The 21,559-nt window shown below is 36.8% G+C and overlaps 1 pseudogene; it reads right to left on the bottom strand.

Moving 5' to 3' along the window:
* Positions 1–21,559, bottom strand: part of LOC103968078 — a 90,980-nt pseudogene that overhangs the window by 42,165 nt on the left and 27,256 nt on the right.

The following is a 21,559-nucleotide window of genomic DNA, read 5'->3' as shown; positions in this document are numbered from 1 at the left end:
TTGGGTAATTCCCAGGTTATCTACCCGTCTCTTCGAGTCCCTTAGGTTCTCCCTGCGTCATATATAGATTTCCTAACTGTAAAGTAACTTTACTAGTAACAATTACAAGTACAAACTATTATAACAATCTCAGATTCTTAATGACTAGACTTAATTTGTTGTGCTGGACTTGATGATTTAGCTTCTAGGGTCTGTCTCTTCACACCCCTTCAAGCTGAACTTGAAAGAATCAAGAGAACCAAGTGGAAGTTTGGACTGGAGAAACATAAATCGAGATTTGGACAGAGCTTTAGTCTGAATATCGCCTAACCGATTGTGATAACTGCACACATATTTGACTTGTACGAGCTGAGCAAGAACAATTCTCGAATATAATGATGATTAATTTCCACACGTTTACTCCTTGCATGAAAAACAGGGTTCGAAGCTGGTGATATGGCAGAAATATTGTCACAACAAAAGGTAGGAACTCTTGGCAAAGAAAAGCCAATATCATGAAATACTTTGAATATCCATATAATCTGTGCTGTTGTATGAGCCAAAATCTATACTCAGCATGATCTAGCAACAGTGGATTGCTTTTTAACACTTCAACTAATAATATTCGGCACCAAAAAAAACACAATAACCATAGTGGAATGTCTGTCAAAAGGGCAGCCTGCCCAGTCTGCATCAGAGTAAGCAGATCGATGGAGAGAACCCTTCTAAACCAAATACCTTGAGAAATAGTACCTTTAAAAAACGAGGAATCCTTTTGACAGCTTAGAGCATCTCCAAAGAAGATGTCAAAAACATATACAAAAAGATACATACACATATATACATATAGAAATCTGGAGAGGGGAGAGAGAGAGAGAGAGAGAGAGTAGCTTTGCAAGTGATGACTTGACCTTGAGTAGCCATGGATTAGAGTGAAACCACAAAGCGAAACGGGGAGAGAGAGAGAGAGAGAGAGAGAGAGGATCAGAATATGCGAACCTGAGTGTTTGTGGGGAGTGTACAAAACGAGCTCTAATGAACTACTGATCCCTCGAGTGTTTGTGGGAAGTATGAAAAGATGGATTCGCAAGAGCAGTCCCTGTTGAAGTTTATGGATGGAGTGTTTAATTTCTGGGTTTAGGTTTGAAGTATGAAGAAGAAGGAAGAAAACTGAACTCACTGGGAAAAAGAAAAGCTTTCTGCAATTTTCTTTTTACTGATGGAATAATACAGCTGCTCTGTTTCTTTACAAAGAATAAAACCAACATTCCTTTTCATTCTTTTATCACATAGATCCAATCTTAGCCGTACATAGTAGGTCATCAATATGATGATGACACATGGCTATTACAAGGACATATGAGGCCTTAATGGATCCAGAACCTAAACTTGTCATATAAGACAATACAAAGACAATTAAGGAAATCTGAAAACAACTTAACTATCAACATTCCCTCTTAAGTTGTTAACTGATTTCACACCAAGGAGATCTCTGAGAAAACAAAAACGAGCTTTAGGAAGAGCCTTAGTGAAAATATCCGCAAGCTGGTCTTCACTCTTGCAGTACATGATGTCAATCACATTTTGCTGCAGTGCTTCTCTGATAAAATGGTACCTTCTATTTATGTGCTTCGATTTTTGATGGAAGACTGGATTTTTAGTCATGGCTATAGCTGATGTGTTGTCACACATAAGTGGAGTAGCTTCTGCCTGCATTTCCCCAAAATCTTCTAACACAAATCTTAGCCAAATGGCTTGAGTTGTTGCTTCAGCTGCACTGACGTATTCGGCTTCTGCAGTTGAGAGAGCAACACTGTGTTGCTTCACAGAGGCCCAAGAAAACACTCCACTTCCAAATGTGAATGCATATCCGGAAGTGCTCTTCATGTCATCCTCACACCCACTCCAGTCACTATCACAATATCCTATAAGTACAGCTTTCTTTCCCTTCTCAAACTCAATTCCAAAATCAATGGTCCCTTGTATATATCTTAGGACTCTTTTGGCAGTTCCAAGATGTTTCTTGGAGGGAGAGTGCATAAATCTTGCCAACAGTGATGCAGCAAACATAATGTCAGGCCTAGTGGCAGTTAGATATAGCAAGCTGCCCACAATCTGCCTGTAAACTCCTTCATCAGTGGATTCACTTCCATCGTTCCTGCAAAGTTTTTCATTTGTAGCTAGTGGTGTGCTCACTGGTTTACAGTTCTGCAAACCAAACTTGTCTAGCAGAGATAGAGCATATTTCTTTTGCCCAATGAAGATCCCTTTTTCACTTTGCAGAATCCCCATGCCAAGAAAATGGTGCAGCAGTCCCAAGTCTGTCATTTCATACCTGTTCATCATATCAAACTTGAATTCTGACATCAATTCTTCACTGCTGCCAGTGTAAACTATATCATCCACATAGATTGAGATGATTATAGTTTCAGTACCATTTCTTACCTTAACATAAAGTGTAGGTTCACTGGGGCTCCTCTCAAATCCACTTAAGATGAGATATGCATCAATTTCTTCGTACCAGGCCCTTGGTGCTTGTTTCAGGCCATATAATGCCTTCCTTAACTTATAAACCTTTTCTTCTGCATTCTGAATTACAAAACCTTCAGGTTGGTCTACATAGACCTCTTCATGTAGAGTTCCATTTAAGAAGGCAGATTTGACATCAAGTTGGAACAATCTCCAACCTTTCTGGGCTGCAAGAGCTATTAGTGTCCTAATAGTATCCATCCTTGCTACCGGAGCGAAGGTCTCATTGAAATCCACTCCGGGCTTTTGAGAATATCCCTTAGCAACTAGTCTTGCCTTATGTTTTTGTATAGAACCATCAAGATTGAGTTTGATCTTATATACCCATTTAACTCCAATGACCGGCTTGGATGTAGATCTGTCCACCAACTCCCAAGTTTCATTCTTTTCTATCATGGAGATCTCATTATCCATAGCTGCCTGCCATGCTTTGTCTTTTGCAGCTTCTTGATAATTTTCTGGTTCTATGATACACATGTTGCACCTTGCATAGATATCAGTTAAGCTTCTTAGCCTAACCGGTGTAGAGGTAGGAGTTGCTGAATTCTGGACCCTTACGCTTGAATCTTGTGTTCCAGTAGTGTCCTCACTTTGTATTTGATCTGAAGTAGGTGCTGATTCCACTTGCTCAGTGATTCTATCATTGATCTCAACATTCAGTGGAACTGAAATAGGCATTTCCCTTTGTGTTTCCCAATTCCAAGCTAAGTTCTCATCAAAAATGACACTCCTAGACAATATTACTTTCTTGGAATGCAGGTCATACACTCTATACCCCTTCTCACATTTTCCATACCCAATGAAGATTCCCTTCGTTGCAGATTCCTCCAATTTGTGCCTCAGTTGACTAGGCACGTGATAGTAGCATATAGAACCAAAGACTCTCAAGTGCTTGACTCCTGGCTTCCTGCCACTAAAGGCTTCAAAAGGTGTTACTTCATGAAGTGATCTGGTAGGACATCGATTAAGAATGTAGACTGCAGTTGTTACTGCTTCACCCCAGAAATTATATGGTAAATGCTTCTCATGTATCATAGCCTTTGCCATCTCAACAATTGTCCTATTCTTCCTCTCAGCCACTCCATTTTGCTGAGGGGAATAGGCAATTGTGAGTTGTCTTTCCAAACCAACATCTTCACAAAATTTCAAAAACTCAGTGGAGGTGTATTCTCCCCCTCTATCACTCCTCAACTTCTTGATTTTGAATCCACTTTGTAGTTCTACCATGGCCTTAAACTTCTTGAAGATATTGAAAACTTCAGATTTCAGATTCATCAGGTATACCCAGCACATCCTGGTGTAATCGTCAATAAAGGTTAGGAAGTATTTGTTACCTCCTATGGTAGAGACTTGCATTGGTCCACATACATCAGTATGGATCAATTCTAGAGGTACAGTGGCTCTCCATGCTTTCTCCTTGTCAAATACCTCTCTGTGAGCTTTACCCATAGCACACCCTTCACAAACTTTGGATGTATCTTTTATCTCAGGTAGCCCATAAACCATTTCTTTTTGTTGTAGAGCTTTTAGACTTTGGAAATTCAGATGCCCATATCTCCTATGCCAGTTCCAGGTGGACTCTTCAACAGTTGCTCTTCTAGCTACTTCATTTCCATATTCAAGTGTCATAGGGAAACACCTATTGCTGGTCATTTGCACCCTTGCCAAGAGGTTCTCAAGGGTTTTGTCTTCAAAGATATCAACTAGATAATCCCCAAATACCAAGAAGTACCCATGTTCAACCATTTGGCCTACACTTAAGAGGTTTTCATCTAGTCCTGGCACTAGCATGACCTCCTTTATGTATCTTTTTCCGTGTATGGTGTCAATGACCAATGTTCCCTTTCCAACAGATTGAACTAAGTCACCAGTACCCATCTTAACTTTGGCTGTCACATTTCTGTTCACTTCAATCAAGAGGGATTCATGGCCAGTCATATGATTGCTACATGCACTATCCACATACCATACACTAGAATTTTTCACCACAGAGGCTGAGTGACAAGCATAAAACATAGTTCCCTCTTCCTCTACTTCATTTGCATAATTTGCTGCAGGTACAATTTTGCTTCTGCAGTCCTTTGCCAAGTGACCAAATCTGTCACATTTATGGCACTTGGGTTTTCCCTTAAACCAACAGGTTCCATAATGTAGTTTGTTGCAGTGAACACAGGAAATCTTTGTTCCTTCACCTTGATTCTCCTTCTTTGGGACATTTGCAGATTTTACATCCATTTTCTTGCCTTTGTTCTTCCAATTATTCTTGAATTTTGAGCTACCCCCATATGAGGAACTTGGTCCTTCTCTGGGATTGATACTCAAGGATGAAAAAGCCTTCTCTGAGCCATAGTCAGCATGCCTTTGTAGTCTTTGTTCATGTGACTTCAAGGAACCCACAACTTCTTGCACACTAATCGTATCTGTGTCTTTGGTTTCCTCTATAAGTTCTGCAATCGAATCATAGCTCCTAGGTAGACTAATCAAAAGCTTTTGTACAATTCTTTGATCAAAAAGTTCTTCCCCATATGACCTCATTTGATTCACAAGCTCAAACAGTTTAGATACATACCCAGATAAAGAATCATCATCCTTCATTCTAAGATGTTCAAATTCCCTCCTAAGCCCTTGCAATTTCACAGATCTTACTTTCTTATCACCAACAAATTCTGATTTTAAAATATCCCAAGCAGCTTTGGAGGTTACCTGTTGAGCTATGCGAGGAAAGATATCATCTGAGACTGCATTTTGAATCAGTCCTAGTGCTTTTGCATCTTTAGTGATGTTGTCCTTCAGTGCTAGTTTTTCAGCTGCTGTAAGCTCATTCTCATCCTTCTCAGGTTCTTCATACCCTTTTTCAACTAGTCTCCAGAGATCCTGCGAGATGAAGATCGTACGCAGCTTGATCATCCAGAAATCATAGTTACTTCCATTGAAAATGGGAGCTCGTAGCTCACCACCTCCGGCTCCGGCCATCTAAGATTGAATCGACAGAGATTGGGGGATTTCGTTGATCTCCCCTTTTCAACTTCGCGATTTCACAACGCCCAGATTTAAATTCAAACCTGTGCTCTTGATACCATGTTGAAGTTTATGGATGGAGTGTTTAATTTCTGGGTTTAGGTTTGAAGTATGAAGAAGAAGGAAGAAAACTGAACTCACTGGGAAAAAGAAAAGCTTTCTGCAATTTTCTTTTTACTGATGGAATAATACAGCTGCTCTGTTTCTTTACAAAGAATAAAACCAACATTCCTTTTCATTCTTTTATCACATAGATCCAATCTTAGCCGTACATAGTAGGTCATCAATATGATGATGACACATGGCTATTACAAGGACATATGAGGCCTTAATGGATCCAGAACCTAAACTTGTCATATAAGACAATACAAAGACAATTAAGGAAATCTGAAAACAACTTAACTATCAACAGTCCCTTCGATTCGAATTCAGAAAAGAGCAAAAAAAGATCAGGAGAAGTCCACAAAGAAGGGGCTGGGTTAATATGAATTTCTTTTTATCAATTATTTATATGTAATATAAAATAAATAATAAAAATTCTGATAAAAAATAGTGTAATAAAATAATAGTTTAATTTGATAGATCGGGTGGAGAACAAAATTTTAAAAGATGTCAAAGTGCCACACAAGCTGTCAAATTCAATTTTTATGTTTAAAATTTGATATTTCCTTTGGAGATGGTCTTAGAAATGAGATAGGTCATGTCTTTTCCAAGTCAAGTATTTCTCCAACAATAGATCAATACTAGAATAAGTTTCTGCGTGTTGATGTGGGTTTTAAAAAAGTATAAAACGTGTAAAAAGTACCATGCATATGTACAACCAAATTAGGTGTGCAACGGTGAGGTTTACATTCCGAGTAATGTTAGAGAAATTAAATTTGTAGATAAAATTTTGTAAACTAAATGACATGGAAGTTGATGATTGGATTATTACTTAAGCGTTGATAAACATACTTATTTCTATTGGTAACACATCATTTAGTTTGCAAATTTAGTTTACAAATTTAGTCTCCCTAACATTACTCTTACATTCTTTTTTACAACTATATTTACACATAAACACTAAATAGCACTACTAAACTTTCCTTGATCGGAACTTCTTCCTTGATCGTCACTTCAGAACTTCATTTTATTTTGCATGATATGCTATTGCAAACTAAACCAAAAACAATCAAGCAATAAATAAAAACACAACGGTTTCAGAGTTCCTTCAATATAGGAGTCCCTCTCTAACAACAGAAACTTTATTGATTACCAACAAATACAAGAGAATTTACAAACACAAAGTGTTCACAAGTATACAAACTTATGCCTCTCACAACTCTCACACACAAAACTCTATTCCACATATATCTATTTATACTAATAGATGTCATAGGTTTACACAAAGTATCTATTTATACGAATAGATGTCATAGGTTTACACAAAGTCCCTAGAATATAGGAAACCAAATCCTATACTGAAACCAAATCCCAAAACACCTAGGAAATACAAATCCAAATATCTTGCGTCCAAGATATCCTAATCCTTTTTAGTTTATACATGTTGATTTAATGTCAAATCCAACATATGCATGCTTCTCTGTTACGATCGGCATCCCGAAGACTTTTTCAGTCAACCTGAGTGAAAAATAAACAGAATTTCAAATTCAAACGGTGAGCATTTTTTCAAACCCGAAATTGAATCATCACAAAACGAATTTAGTGCAACCATTATCAAACATGCTGCTGTACATTTCATGACCTACTACTTTTTTCGTTGAGTTCTGAATGCTCTGTATGCCACTGATTAGGATTGAGTTCTTTCCTCTGGCATTCCTGCTAAACTTCTTGGTATCGCCTCTTCTCTGCACTTTCCAAACCAAAAACAATCACAAATAACTTGATTACAAAAAAAAAAAAAAAAAAAAAAAAAAAAAAAAAAAAAAAAAAAGGCCCAAACGGTGCCGCACAGCGGTTAGGGTTCCACCTACAGTTGATATTTATCGTTGTCCGGCCTTTTCTTGAACTCGAAGCTCGTTTTCTCACGCTCTAGCTGACGGGCTTCAGAGTGTGGTACTGGTAGCTGCCCGGAACAGAATCACGCGGCAAAGAAACATTGGAACCCCCAGTCATTTATCAAAAATAAACAGGAGCATTTTTGTTCATCACTATAAACAATCGTATATGATCATTATGCACCTAACTGATTGACACGTGCCATTTACTTAACCTTAGTTATTTATTTTTTTCAAAATAAAAATAGTAACATTTAATGTGAAAGTTAAAGAGTTAGGTGATGAGATATGTATCAATTAATTAGGCATATAGTGTTGGAAATCAAATCATAGAGAAATCCCCATGATTGTTGTAATCATCCTCTTCTACAGGCCAACACCTTATTAGCTCCTAAATTAGAGTAGAAGAATTCTCTTTCCTAGTTTGGCTAAATGTAATCCGTATATATTTATATATCCTTGTACAATTGTAATCAAGAAAAGAAATTCAATCATTCCAAATCATCATATTATACTAAATTAAGATGGTATCGGAGCTAGGGTTTCCCTAGCTCCTGATTACCTGTTGGTCTACCTATTGCAGGCTCTTCCCTCTTCAACTTTTCATGGCTTCAATAGTCTTTTCATTCTTGTTTTCCAGATTTCAACATGGCTGGAAACGATAGCACCAATTCAGCTTCAGACGTTTCAAGTCCATACTATATTCAACATTTTGATAACCCAAACAATTCCTTAGTTTCCCAATCACCGAATGGGGAAAATTATGCTACTTGGATCATCGATGGAACGTTGAAAGCACCATCTCTAGACAAGAAACCCACCGAGTATGCTTTATGGGATCGCTGCAACAAGATGATATTATCCTGGTTTGTCCAATCCGTCACGCCTGACCTTGCTCCATCTGTGATTTTTGCTGAGACCACTCAAAAGGTGTGGGAAAATTTTCACGATAGGTTCTCGCGTAGAAATGCTCCCCGAATCTACCACATTTAGAAGGGAATAGTCTCTCACTCTCAAGGTTCGATGTTTGTGGCTACTTACTTCACAAAACTACAAAATTTATGGGATAAACTAGCTTCATATAGAACTCCACCCACGTGCCAGTGCAAGGAAACATCTGCTTTTGAAAAATATCATGAACAGGACCAAACCATGCAATTTTTGTTGGGATTAAATGATTCCTATAGCGCTGTTCGAGGGCAAATCCTACTGATGGATCTGCTGCCAACTGCGTGCATGGCTTATTTCGTTAGTTAGTCAAGAAGAAGCCCATCGTGAAATTGGTTCCACCAACACCGAGAACTTCTCAATTGCTGTCGTGGTACGAAAATTTAGCAACACTTCTAATTCGAATAATCATTCAAATTCGAATTTAGAACGAAGCAGAGATAATCTACACTGTAATTACTCCAACAAAGATCGTCATACAATTGAAAATTGCCATTAACTACATGGATATCCTCCAGGACATCCACAACATCGTGACAATAGTGGCACCAACAGGTCAGGTAGCAGCAGTGCCAGCACTGGTGGACCCTGCCACAACAGTGGGTGGAAAGGCCCAACATCCTCTTTTGCTAATTAGGACTTGGCTTCAGGGCGGATGATTGGTTGGGGTAAACCATGCGGAGGTTTATACTTCATGTCGCTGGTCAACCACAACTCAGTCCCTTGCTATGCCACCATCTCCACCCACACCTGGCACCATCGTCTTGGCCACCCATCTTCAGCCCGTTTGCGTTTGCTTTCTTCTTTTATTCCTATTTTATCTAGAACTTTGGATAATAATAATTGTGTTGTTTGCCCTATGGCAAAACAAACAAGGAACCCTTTTGTGAATTGTTCTATTTCTTCTAATGCACCATTTAAGTGAGGGAGTTTTAACGAAAAGCCTACGGTACTGTTCACTTTAACGAAAAACCACATTTTTACACTAAAAAGTCAATCCTGGTACTATTCACTTTACCCTTTATTTTGTTCTTATCGTTAAAACTCAAAGTTTTCAAGCTCTTTTCATTAGTTTTTCTTTTAAGTTAATTCACTATGACATATGGGGTCCACATAAACACCACACACATTTGGGGGCTCGTTATTTCTTAACTATTGTGGATGATTATACACAGTGGACATGGGTTTTTTTAATGGTTTATAAATCTAAGTCTCCCTCGTTAATTCAATCTTTGTTTCAATTCATTCACACACAATTTAATACCACCATGAAAACAATCCGCTCTGATAATGGCTCTGAGTTTTTATCTTTAAAACATTTTTTTCCTTACCAATGGAGTCGAATTTCAACATAATTGTGTCTATACTCCTCAACAAAATGGTGTTATTGAAAGAAAGCATCGTCACATCCTTAATGTAGCTCGTGCGTTATGTTTACAATCCAATTTGCCCATCTCTTTTTGGGGGGAGTGTATTCTTACTGCTGTTTACCTCATAAACCGAATACCCACTCCTCTATTATCCAACAAAACACCTTTTGAGCGACTTTACCTTCATCCGCCCTTCTACGATCATTTGAGGGTTTTTGGATGTCTTTGTTACGCCACTATTGTTCACCCCTTACATAAGTTTGATTCTCGCGCTCACTGTTGTGTTTTTGTTGGGTATCCTGCCGGGTAAAAGGGTTACAAATTATTCAATTTGGACACTCAAAATTGTTTTGTTAGTAGATGTTTGTTTTCACGAAGAAGACTTCCCTTTGAAACATATAACTCCCATTTCTGACCATGTTCTTCCATTACCTCAATCAGATATCCCCCAACCCATTATTCCTTTTGTCCTATCCAATCTCATCCCCACCACGCTTGATCTTTCCCTTACATCTCTATCTCCTCCAGTTGATGCTACCCCACCCACTCCTTATGCACCCATACTAGCTCCCATGGACGAGTCATCCACTGACCCTCCACCCTTTCCACCTATTTTGCCTCCTTCATAAGCATCTCCACCACTTGATGCTTCTCGTCGCTCTAATCATACCATTCACCCACCTTCATGGCACAAAGGCTATCACATGTATCTCGTGACAACGCAACCCGACCTTTCATGAACCTCGGCGTCACCTCCTTTTGAAGGTACTCATTATCAGCTATCTAAGTTTCTTTCTTATTCTCGTTTTTCTCCTTCCCACCATGCATTTTTAGCTAACATTACATGTGTCACTGAACCCACTTCTTTTCTCAAGCTATTGTTGAACCCCATTGGAGAAATGCCATGAAAGCTGAACTTGATGCCCTAAAGCAAAATAATACCTGGACACTTGTTCCTTTACCACATGGTCATAAGCCCATTGGTTACAAATGGGTCTATAAAATCAAGTATAATTCTAATGGGTCCATTGAGCATTACAAAGTTTGTCTTGTTGCTAACGGCTATACTCATATTGAAGGTGTTGATTATTTGGAAACTTTTTCTCCTACAGCCAAACTTACCACTGTCCGTTGTCTACTTGCCATTGCTGTATCTCGGAATTGGTTCCTTCATCAATTGGATGTCCAAAATGCTTTTCTACATGGGGACCTTGATGAAGCAGTCTATATGGAGATTCCACCTGGTATTCGCCGACAGGGGGAGAATTTGGTATGTCAGCTCAAAAAGTCCTTATATGGATTCAAACAGGCTATCCGAAATTGGTTTGCAAAATTTTTGCATGCTATTCAAGGAGTGGGTTTCCAACAATTCAAGGCAGATTAATCCCTTTTTACATAGATACATGGAAACTCTTTTACTACCGTTCTTATTTATGTTGATGACATAATTGTGGCAGGAAATGATGAAAAGGCAATCAAAAATCTCAAAGACTCCCTCCTTCAACAATTTCGTATCAAAGATTTGGGAAACTTAAAATATTTTCTGGGCATTGAAGTATCGCGATCAAGAAGGGTATCTTCTTATCCCAACGAAAATATGCTTCGGATATTTGAAAAGATTCAGGTTTATTGGGAGCTCGACCAAGTACTTTTCCAATGGAGGAACATTTGAAGTTGAACCCTGATGATCGCGTTCTTCTCCATGATCCTACAAAATATAGAAGATTGGTAGGGAGATTAATTTACTTAACAGACACAAGGCCTGACATTGTTTATTCAATCAGAATTTTGAGCCAGTTCATGCAAAATCCACGGAATCCACATTGAGAAGCTGCTTTACAAGTATTAAGATTTATAAAAGGGGCTCCAGGTCAAGGGTTATTCTTTCCTTCCTCTAATAATCTCACACTACGAGCCTTTTGTGATTCTGATTAGGCAGGTTGTACCACCAGGAGACGTTCCATTTCTGGATATCGCATATTTTTGGGAAATCCCCTTATATCTTGGAAATAAAAAAAAGCAAACAAATGTGGCACGCTCATCAGCAGAAGCAGAATACAGTTCTATGGCATTGACATGTTTGGAATTAACTTGGATACGACATATTCTTGAAGACTTGAAAGTCCCAAAAAATCAACCGGCATCTCTCTTTTGCGATAATCAGGCAACTCTCTACATTGCAGCAAATCCAGGTTTTCATGAACGCACAAAACACATTGAAATTGATTGTCATATTGTGCGAGAAACATTGCAAGTCGGCTTGATTTCACCATCCTATGTTCATTCGCGTGCACAAGTATTAGACATATTTACGAAACCATTGGGAAAGGAACAGTTTCATGCTTTAGGTGGCAAGTTGGGACTTCGTGATATTCACTCTCCAACTTGATCCAACTTAAGGGGGAGTGTTGGAAATCAAATCATAACTAAATCCCATGATTGTTGTAATCACCTTCTTCTACGGGTCAACACCTTATTAGCTCCTAAATTAGAGTAGAAGAATTCTCTTTCCTAGTTTGGCTAAATGTAATCAGTATATATTTGTATATCCTTGTACAATTGTAATCAATAAAAGAAATTCAATCATTCCAAATCATCATATTATACTAAATTAAGATATAGTGAGTATTACACCATAATTGTGATGATGAGCAAAAATGATTCCAAAATAAATTCAACATTTTTTAGCATTCTCCAAAAGATCAAATCAATACCAGAATCAAATCCTCTTATAATTAAACAGTCATCAAAACAGTAAATTTCATGGCTCGGGCTATAAATTGATTAATAAATCATAAAGCATTGACCTGTTGTAAGATTAGGGATGGAAATGGTTTAGTTTGGGAACAGAAATGCTATATTCATCCCTATAACCACAGAAGTTAACCATATTCCAAACCGAAAATCAACTATAGGAGATTATCCCATAGCTACCAGGTAACGGATTCTCTATCGGTTAACGGTTATATCCATTTTCGTCAAGCAAAAAATATATTTGTTCAGTTGCTGCATTATAATTTAGTAAATATTAATTTCATCACTAAATATTTGATATATAAAATGATTCAATAAACGGATCTTGTGGAGTACAAAAACTAAAGCCTTGAATTTAAAATATTGATGATGTTGGCTAATCTTTAACATCTTTCATAAGCACCATTGAATTCTGATTGATTTGATTCAAAATTTTTGAACTTTCCCACAAAATGCAAACTCACGTAATGCAACTTTTGTATTTTTAAGGTAATGGGTTTAGTGAATGACAGGATTTTTACCACCTACAAAAGTAGGGATAAAAATACTTAAAAACACTTGTACGAGAACAAGGTTTGTGTAGTATGAATGCTCATGCAAGGTCGTTCCCACATGGACTGAATGAATAATTTTTATTTAAACTAATCTTAATTAACTATTTAAAACAAAATTTGGAAAAAAGGTGATTTTGGAATTTAAAATAATAAAAACGAATTTCAATTAAAACAATTAAAAGGATTTGGCAAAAATAAAATAACTAAAAGAAAACTGTTTTGAAAATAAAGTTGTAAACTAGAGTTCCGCTGTCACCTTAACAATTTTACATAGTTCTTCTAATTACTTATGACTTATACATGCATATTTTGAAGGTTAGGTTTTCCTAAAGTATGCTCTACTTGGACCCTTAATCTAGACCATATATCAAACATCCAATCTGCCTATGATATTCAGAGCAAATCTAAACATGTAAAACTGATTAAGCTTTATGAAACCCTATTCATCCTAAATGAAATTACAATTAACCACAAGAATCCTTCGTCAATTTCAGGGATTGACCTCCGATTAAAATTGCATCAAATTATTTTTCTAAATATTTTAATGGTGATCAAGTATTAAGACAATTAGATAGTTTCAAACTCAGTGATTAATAATTCAAAACCTACATGCATAAATTCATAAGTAAATTGAAAGGAAACTACATATTTTTGCTAAGACTTGTGGCATCACCCTATCAAAAGAAATTAGTTACGCACAATCATAAAGAAAAATATTATTAAAAACATGGATAGAAAACATCTTGCAAACAAACTTGAATCATCAAAAGCTCTCTAAGCTGAGTTCTCCAAAATAATGCCTCCTCAACCCTAATGGCTAATTAGCCTTATTTATACTACTATAAAACAAAATCCTTCCGGAAAAAGGTCTTCTAGGAACTAGGAAACAAAATAGAATAAGATACCTAGGAAATACATTCCTATTCTTTGGGAAATCTGGCTCGTTCATTGTATTTTTCTAAATATCCACTAAAGTAAATATTTTAAATGATGATCAGGCTCGTTCATTGTATTTTTCTAAGGTCGAGGAGTGTAGTTGTAATAAATATCAAAACCGGAGCTTAAATGACTATTAAATAATGATTTTTCGTTTTTAACCGTCCAAAAATTTCGTCTCATTACCTAATCCCTGAAAGTTTGTTTTGATTTTTGGCGTGTGTGATTTTGGAGTATATAGACACAAGTTTGACGATTAAAGCGTTGAAATTAATTTTGCAGACTGTAAAAACCATCGAAGGAATTAAATATGCCAAACATGTCTATCAATTTTGCCAGATGAAATTTTAAGGGGTATAGCCAAATTGGGATTTGATAGGATTTTAATAGACTTTAAAATCCGAGTGTAGTCAATTAAGATTTTAAAAGACTTCGAAATCAGAATGTAGTCAAGTTAGGATTTAGCAGGATTTTAAAGAATACATTCAAATCCAAGGGTAGGCAATTACGTTTAAAAAAAAAAAAATCCATCCAATTTTAGGTGTAGTGAGAATATAAAAGATTTACTAGCTAGGATTTTAAGGAATGGGGGATTTTGATGGATTTGAGGGTCGGTAATATAAATACCAAATGCTATCAACAATCCAACCTTCCCCCCTCTAATTTCTTGTCATGCCATAATCCAACCCTAATCCACCCTCACTCACGTCTCCTCTCCCGCTCTCCACCGAATCTCTCATTTCCCATTTTCTCTATTCGATGATTTCGGATTGTGTTTCGTGTGGTTGTGTTGATACTGCACGGAGAATTTTCCAACAAATGCGAATCACTTTTCGTGTGGGTGTGTTGATAATGCATTGGGGCTTTTTAGGTTTGGGGAGTTGCTAATGCTAATCACACTAATAGCATACACTACGTGATGATAAATCTACCCAACACCACTAGAATCCCATCTCATCATCCCATTGCTTAAAGTAATCTTTCATTTCATTTTTCTTCTGGGTAATTTCCAATTTCCAATTGCCCATTGGCATTTGCTGCTACTCAAATCGTGCTACTGGACATTCAAATTAATGAATGTCCAAATGATGTATTTTGGTGAGTATCAGATCTTGCATTTCTAACGAGTCATTCTTCTGACAAGTGTGTGTGGCCGTAGCCTTCTACATAGAGGAAGTATGGTAAGCCTATTACCACCTGTTTGGGTTAATATTGAACTTTGGACATGAAGGAATGAAAGCCCAAAAGAGCTAAAGTGAAGAAACTCGCCCGAGGCCCAGCACCAAGCCAAGCCATCCATCTCAAGACAATATGGCGACTCCTCATTGATGAAAAGGTTATGTGCTTACAAGAGAAGTGACAACCATTGAAAATCAATCATTCTAAGTAGTCACCCTAATATTGTTTATGAGGTTATAATTCTGATTTTACTCCTTGAAAAATCTAAACTATAAAAATAATTCTTCCACCCCTTTCTCTCTAACATCTTGGCCGATGGCAGTAGCTCCATAGCCTAATTGAAAAACAATAGATTAGTCCTTCTATAGGTGTCTAGATATCAAATATAGATTAACAGTATAAGTGGGACAACAAGAATTTACTTGGAAACCGTGTGCAATTAAACAATTACGGACAGATTGAAATCTAGGTAATGAAAAGGCTGAACATATTAAATCAAGGGTTTTCATTTATTAAGGGATCAGCTTGAGGTTGGACTGTCAACCTTGTGAAAATTGGCCGTGGCTTATGCTGTACAACATTAATTTGAAACGCCTTTGCAAGTGGCCCTCTACCACAATAGCGGAGAGGAGTGTTGCCCTTGCATCACTCCATGGGTTGGAACCCTGTCGGCTTCCTAATCTGACAAATCTATCATTTGACAAAATAAAAAATTTGAAATGCCTTTAACCATACTTTAATCATATTATAGAACTTACTTTAGACCTTTGTCCTTGATTGTTGTATAATGTTGCAGACACACAACACCAGTTCAATGCAAGAGAAAGTGAATGGGGATTCACATCATTCATGCCTCTTGGTGATCTTTTTGACCCTAGTAGGGGTTATCTGGTGAACAGAACAGTTGTGATTGAAGCTGAAGTTGCTGTCCGTAAGGTTCCTGACTATTGGTCATAGTATATTGGGCTCAAGAATCAGGGAGCAACTGGTTATATGAATTCTCTACTCCAGACTTGGTGCCATATACCATACTTCAGAAAGGTTGTTTACGTGATCTCCTGTTGTTATTGTAAGCTAAACATGAATTGTCTTTTGAAATTTATATGCAAGATCTTAATTTTGGAGTTACTTACCAGTGTGTGCATCATATGCCGACAACTGAGAATGACGTGCCTTCAGGAAGCATTCCTTTGGCACTACAACGTTTATTCTATAAACTTCAATACAGTGAAAGCAGTGTTGCAACTAAAGAATTGACCAAGTCTTTTGGTTGGGATACAAATGATTTGTTTATGAAACATGACGCGCAGGAACTTAATGGAGTTCTTAGTGAAAAGCTTGAAATGAAGGTATGGGAATGTTTCAGTTTTTTTCCATGAGTATAGTTTGTGTTCCATTTTTATTCTGATGATTTTTCTTTGGGTCCAGGGAACTGTTGTGGAGGGTACAATACAACAGTTATTTGAAGGACATTACATGAATTACATTGAATGCTTCAATGTGGACTACAAATCTAAAAGGAAAGAATCTTTTTATGGTAATATTCTTTGGCACAATTTAAAGTGTTAGGAGTGTGAAGTAGTTTGTGAATGTCAAATTTTCAATACATGCCGGTGGTTTCTTCTTATTTCTTTGCAGACCTCCAGCTTGATGTGAAAGGCTGTCGGGATGTTTATGCTTCTTTTAGTAAGTATGTGGAAGTTGAACGTCTTGAGGGTGACAACAAATACCACTCCGAAGAACTTGGTTTGCAGGTTAATTACCAAATTCTATTGGTGACTGCATTTATACTGTAATTCTAATCTGAGGCTGCTATTAGTTGTTTTACATTATTTCCTCTTCCACTTAGATTTTTAATATATGGTTCTCATAACGTTATATTTTAAGTTCTGATTGGATGCCGTCCTTAGTTTTTTCTTTCCATTAAGTTGCTTGCTGAAGTTACTATCTCTCACATATATTACTTTGCAATGAAAATTTTAAAATATTGTTCTCAAGGAATATTTTCGATGTTTATTCCAGGATGCTAAGAAGGGTGTTCTGTTTATTGACTTCCCTCCCAATCTTCAACTTCAGCTAAAGCGATTTGAGTATGATTTTATGCGGGACACTATGGTTGAGGTTTGTACTGGAAGCTCATCTTCCTGCGTCAACTTCACCTGTGTTTTATACATGGAGCATTGAAAATATAACATTTTTGTACTAAGGTTAAGCTTCTTAGTCGAAAACGAAAATGTAGAATGTGAAAGTAGTTTCTTTACATTTTTAATATATCCACGTGAAGGACTTGAGCTTACCTAATGGTTTCAATCTTACTTTGATTTTAATTTTTTTCATTATTGCATGATAAAACCCTAATTGTATGGGTTTTTTTATTTTTTTATTTTTTTTCAGAAAAGCTGCATCATGAACATTCTTTTTCGCCAGCGGTTTAATCGAACTTTATCAATCTAGTGCATTTTTTTATTTGAATTATATATATTAACCAAATTCGTTTTTAACTCTTGGGCTACAATTGTCTGTTCAATGCGATAATGACATTTCTTATATGGCAAGCAAATAAGTTATCACGGTAAGAATGTTGTATTATTTGTATTTTGCAGATAAATGATCGCTTTGAATTTCCTTTCGAACTTGACCTTAATAGGGAGAGTGGAAAGTATCTATCACCCAAATCAGATAGGAGTGTTCGCAACCTGTATACTCTTCATAGGTATCCAACCGTAGAAATAGTATTAAAGAAAAGTCCTAATGAAATGTATGAAAGACGGTTACACAAATCTGCTTTTGCAACTGCCTGTTTGGTGCTCTTCATGTGATGTGTAGCTTTGTAGATTTTACTATGCAACTGGTTACTTACTATGATAATTATTTACTGTTGCAGTGTCTTGGTTCATAGTGGTGGCCCACATGATGGACATTACTATGTTTTCATCAGGCCAACCCTCTCTGACCGGTATGGATCTCCTGGAAAATCAACTCTCTCTGTAATTACATATCACATACAGATAGATATACACATGCTTATGCGCACACCAACATACATTTAATACACTGCTCTTTTACTTTGCTTCTTATTATTATTTTATTAAATAACTGTTATTGACACTCCAAAATTCTCATTTTGCACTCCTCACAAGTTATTTTTCTTTCTAAATATAGAAAGTTTGGAGTGCAAAATGAGAATTTAGAACTGCCAATAACAATTCTCATTTTATTATTAGTATTATATGTTTAATTTTTTTATCTTTCTGGTTCAAAAATGAGTTGTGTTTTCTGGGAATCTATATTTCTCACATTGCTTTTCCCATGGATTTGGGCTCCACAATTCGGTTTACCAGACTGCCTGATTGACAACCATAAAGAAAGCACCTGTTCAGTTATTTACATTTTTTTTTTCAAGTATTAATTTGGCGTTAGTATTTCTTTGCTTGGATTTTATGGATGACTAGGAGTGTTCTTGTGCATGCATTTCATATATGTTCATAACTTGTCAGTTGATGTAATTTGACCTTGCTTGTTTTAGGTACAAGTTTGATGATGAACTTGTGACAAAGGTGGATGTGAAGAGGGCTTTAGAAGAGCAGTATGGTGGTGACGAAGAGGTAGTTTGTTTGTGGCTATATCCCAATTGCTCCACTCATCCTTACTTTTAAAGTCACTTAACTGTCGACTGACCTATTGTTGTCTTCTATTCCCAACAATTGCTACGGACCGATCCTAACTTCAATAATACTCCTTTCAAATTTACAAGATACTCAAATGCATACATGCTTGTGTATATACGGGACAGTTATAAGGACAAAGTAATATGTAACGTGGAAGAGAAAGACGTAGCCGAACATCTGAGGGTAAACTGCTTGTCTTTACTTCTAGTTAATGGTAGTATAAGTTCCGGATTCTAGTGTCGGACTAAGGGGCTGAACCCTTTTTCTATGATTCATTTCAGATAAGATTGAAAAAAGAAGAGAAAGAGAAGAAAAAGAGATTTAAGGAACAAGCACACCACTACACTATTATTAAGATCGACCATTGACACCTCTGGAAGAATCACAATCAGTATGTACTTCACAATTCCTATCTTTGAAAGGATTTTCTAAACAAGCATAAACTTGGAGGCACTGCTCCCTGTTCCTTTCGTAATTCATAATTCTCATTGTGTCTCAGTTTTTACTTTGCTCTGTCTGGCACTAAGTTTTCAAGTTTAAGAACGAATGATTATAACTGTCAATTTCTCTTGCGAAATTGGAATTTAAAAAGTTCTTAATTTATATTTCCATAATCATTATGCTTCAAGTATTGGACGAGGCATTTTAAATGAAGTTGTTACAGTATATATTTTTTTTGATGGGCAGTGATAAACATTTGATCTCAGATTTTGAAATGATTGGTAGTGTTCAAGCTTTACATTGGTGCCAAGAAGAGCTAATGATGACCCCTTGTGTTTTTACAGATTGGACAAATTGGAGGGGTATCAAATAAAATGCACAATGCGGAGCCAAAGTTGTTTTTGGAAGTAGAGTTTGGACCAGTAATCCAGTCTTACTATCTTCTTGTTATGACCTGTGTTTTGAGGCTTATTGTAGTTCCAATTGCTTTATGGAAGACATCATTTCTTACATTTTCTTCTTGTATAAATTCTCAAGATTCTACGTCCTATTTCTCTGCCTAACAAAACTGAGGAAGATATCCTGCTTTTCTTTAAGCTTTATGAACCTGAGAAACAAGAACTACGGTATGGCTCTTTCTGCTCAGCCGAATAGTTCTCTTTTGACTCATGTTTGCTGATTTAAGTTTCTTTTCTGTTTCCAGTTTTGTTGGCAGGCTATTCGTGAAGAGTTTTACTAAGCCAGTAGAGATTTTAGCAAAGTTGAATCAACTTGCTGGTTTTTCCCTTGATGAAGAAATTGAAATTTATGAGGTGTGTTTCACATTAACTTTGTAGCTTCAGCTGTGTCTTAACTTAATATATACGTACATTTAGAATGTATAAGTTTGATGCATGCTTTGCCGTAGCATTCTTATACAAAAACTTATGTATGTGTTTGTCCTTTTACTTTGTTGTCACTGTTTTTTATATATTGGATTTTGTTGAATGTTGAACCTAACTATATTGGATGATTTGATGTTATACAGATGAGATCGTTCATTTCCATTCTTTGGAGAAACCGATGGAGGAAGATTTTTGTTTAGAATTGTTAGTACTTAACCATTGTCCCTCATAGTTGTAGTGTCCATTGTTTTATTGTTTGCTATAACTGTTTTTTTTTTCTTTGTTGTTTTCTAGGTCAAAGCTACACACTTATGATGATGTGGTGGAGAAATTAGCTCACCGCATTGGTTTGGAGGATCCTACCAAAATCAGACTCACTGCACATAACTGCTATTCTCAACAGCCTAGGGCCCAACCAATCAAATATCGGGGAGTGGAGCATTTAACAGAAATGTTAACCCATTACAATCAAGTAAGTGCATCGTATTGGTCTCCTCTGTTGTTTACTCTCTCTCTCTCATAAGCATCATGCGGGGTGGGTACTAATTATGCTTTGCCTTTGACAGAGCTCTGATATTTTGTACTATGAAGTCTTGGAAATCACCCTGCCAGAATTGCAAGGCCTGAAACATCTAAAAGTTGCTTTTCACCACGCTACAAAAGATGAGGTCCATGTGAAATACTTGGTCTGCATCTTCTGCGTGTGGACGATTGTGCACATCATAATCTTGTGTTATTTGCTTGCAGGTGGGGATTCACAGTATTAGATTGCCTAAACAGAGCATTGTTGGGGATGTGATTAATGTACTTAAAACGAAGGTAAAGTTTCTCTCTCTCTATGCATTCCATGTATTATCCGTGACTTGCCATCTAAAAAATTCTGCCAATCGTATGAGAAGTCCTCTGTTTGTTTTTTGTTTTTCATTTTATGTTTAGGAAAGCTAATGATGCTTATCATACATTACTTTAGGCCTGCCAAGCTTGTAAAAAATATGTGACCTTTAATTGAAAACTACACTTTTCCCTCCCTCCTACTGGTTTTCGTACTTTCTGTAGTGGATTACACTCAACTTGCAGTGGTGATCATTGCTTGACAAAAATGGTAGAAATTGTTATCACCACTTCTTAAACAGTTTTCAATCACATGATCTACAAGGTAATTAGAAATGGTATGCCGGATGTATCAGCACATTCTCTCGATTAACTATTTCTCTTTGTCTCTCAGCCGCCGCATCACGAGCCTCAGTAGCTGCTATTATTGCTGCCATAGCAGTAGCTTTTTCCTCATCTCTAGCCTTTTCC

Source organism: the organism of the source record quoted next, unplaced genomic scaffold (genome assembly GCF_019419815.1).
Source record: "Pyrus x bretschneideri cultivar Hongxiangsu unplaced genomic scaffold, Pyrus_bretschneideri_v1 Contig53, whole genome shotgun sequence".
Classification (NCBI taxonomy): domain Eukaryota; kingdom Viridiplantae; phylum Streptophyta; class Magnoliopsida; order Rosales; family Rosaceae; genus Pyrus; species Pyrus x bretschneideri.
Note: the sequence above shows the minus strand (reverse complement) of the source record. Positions and strands in the feature narration are given on the sequence as shown.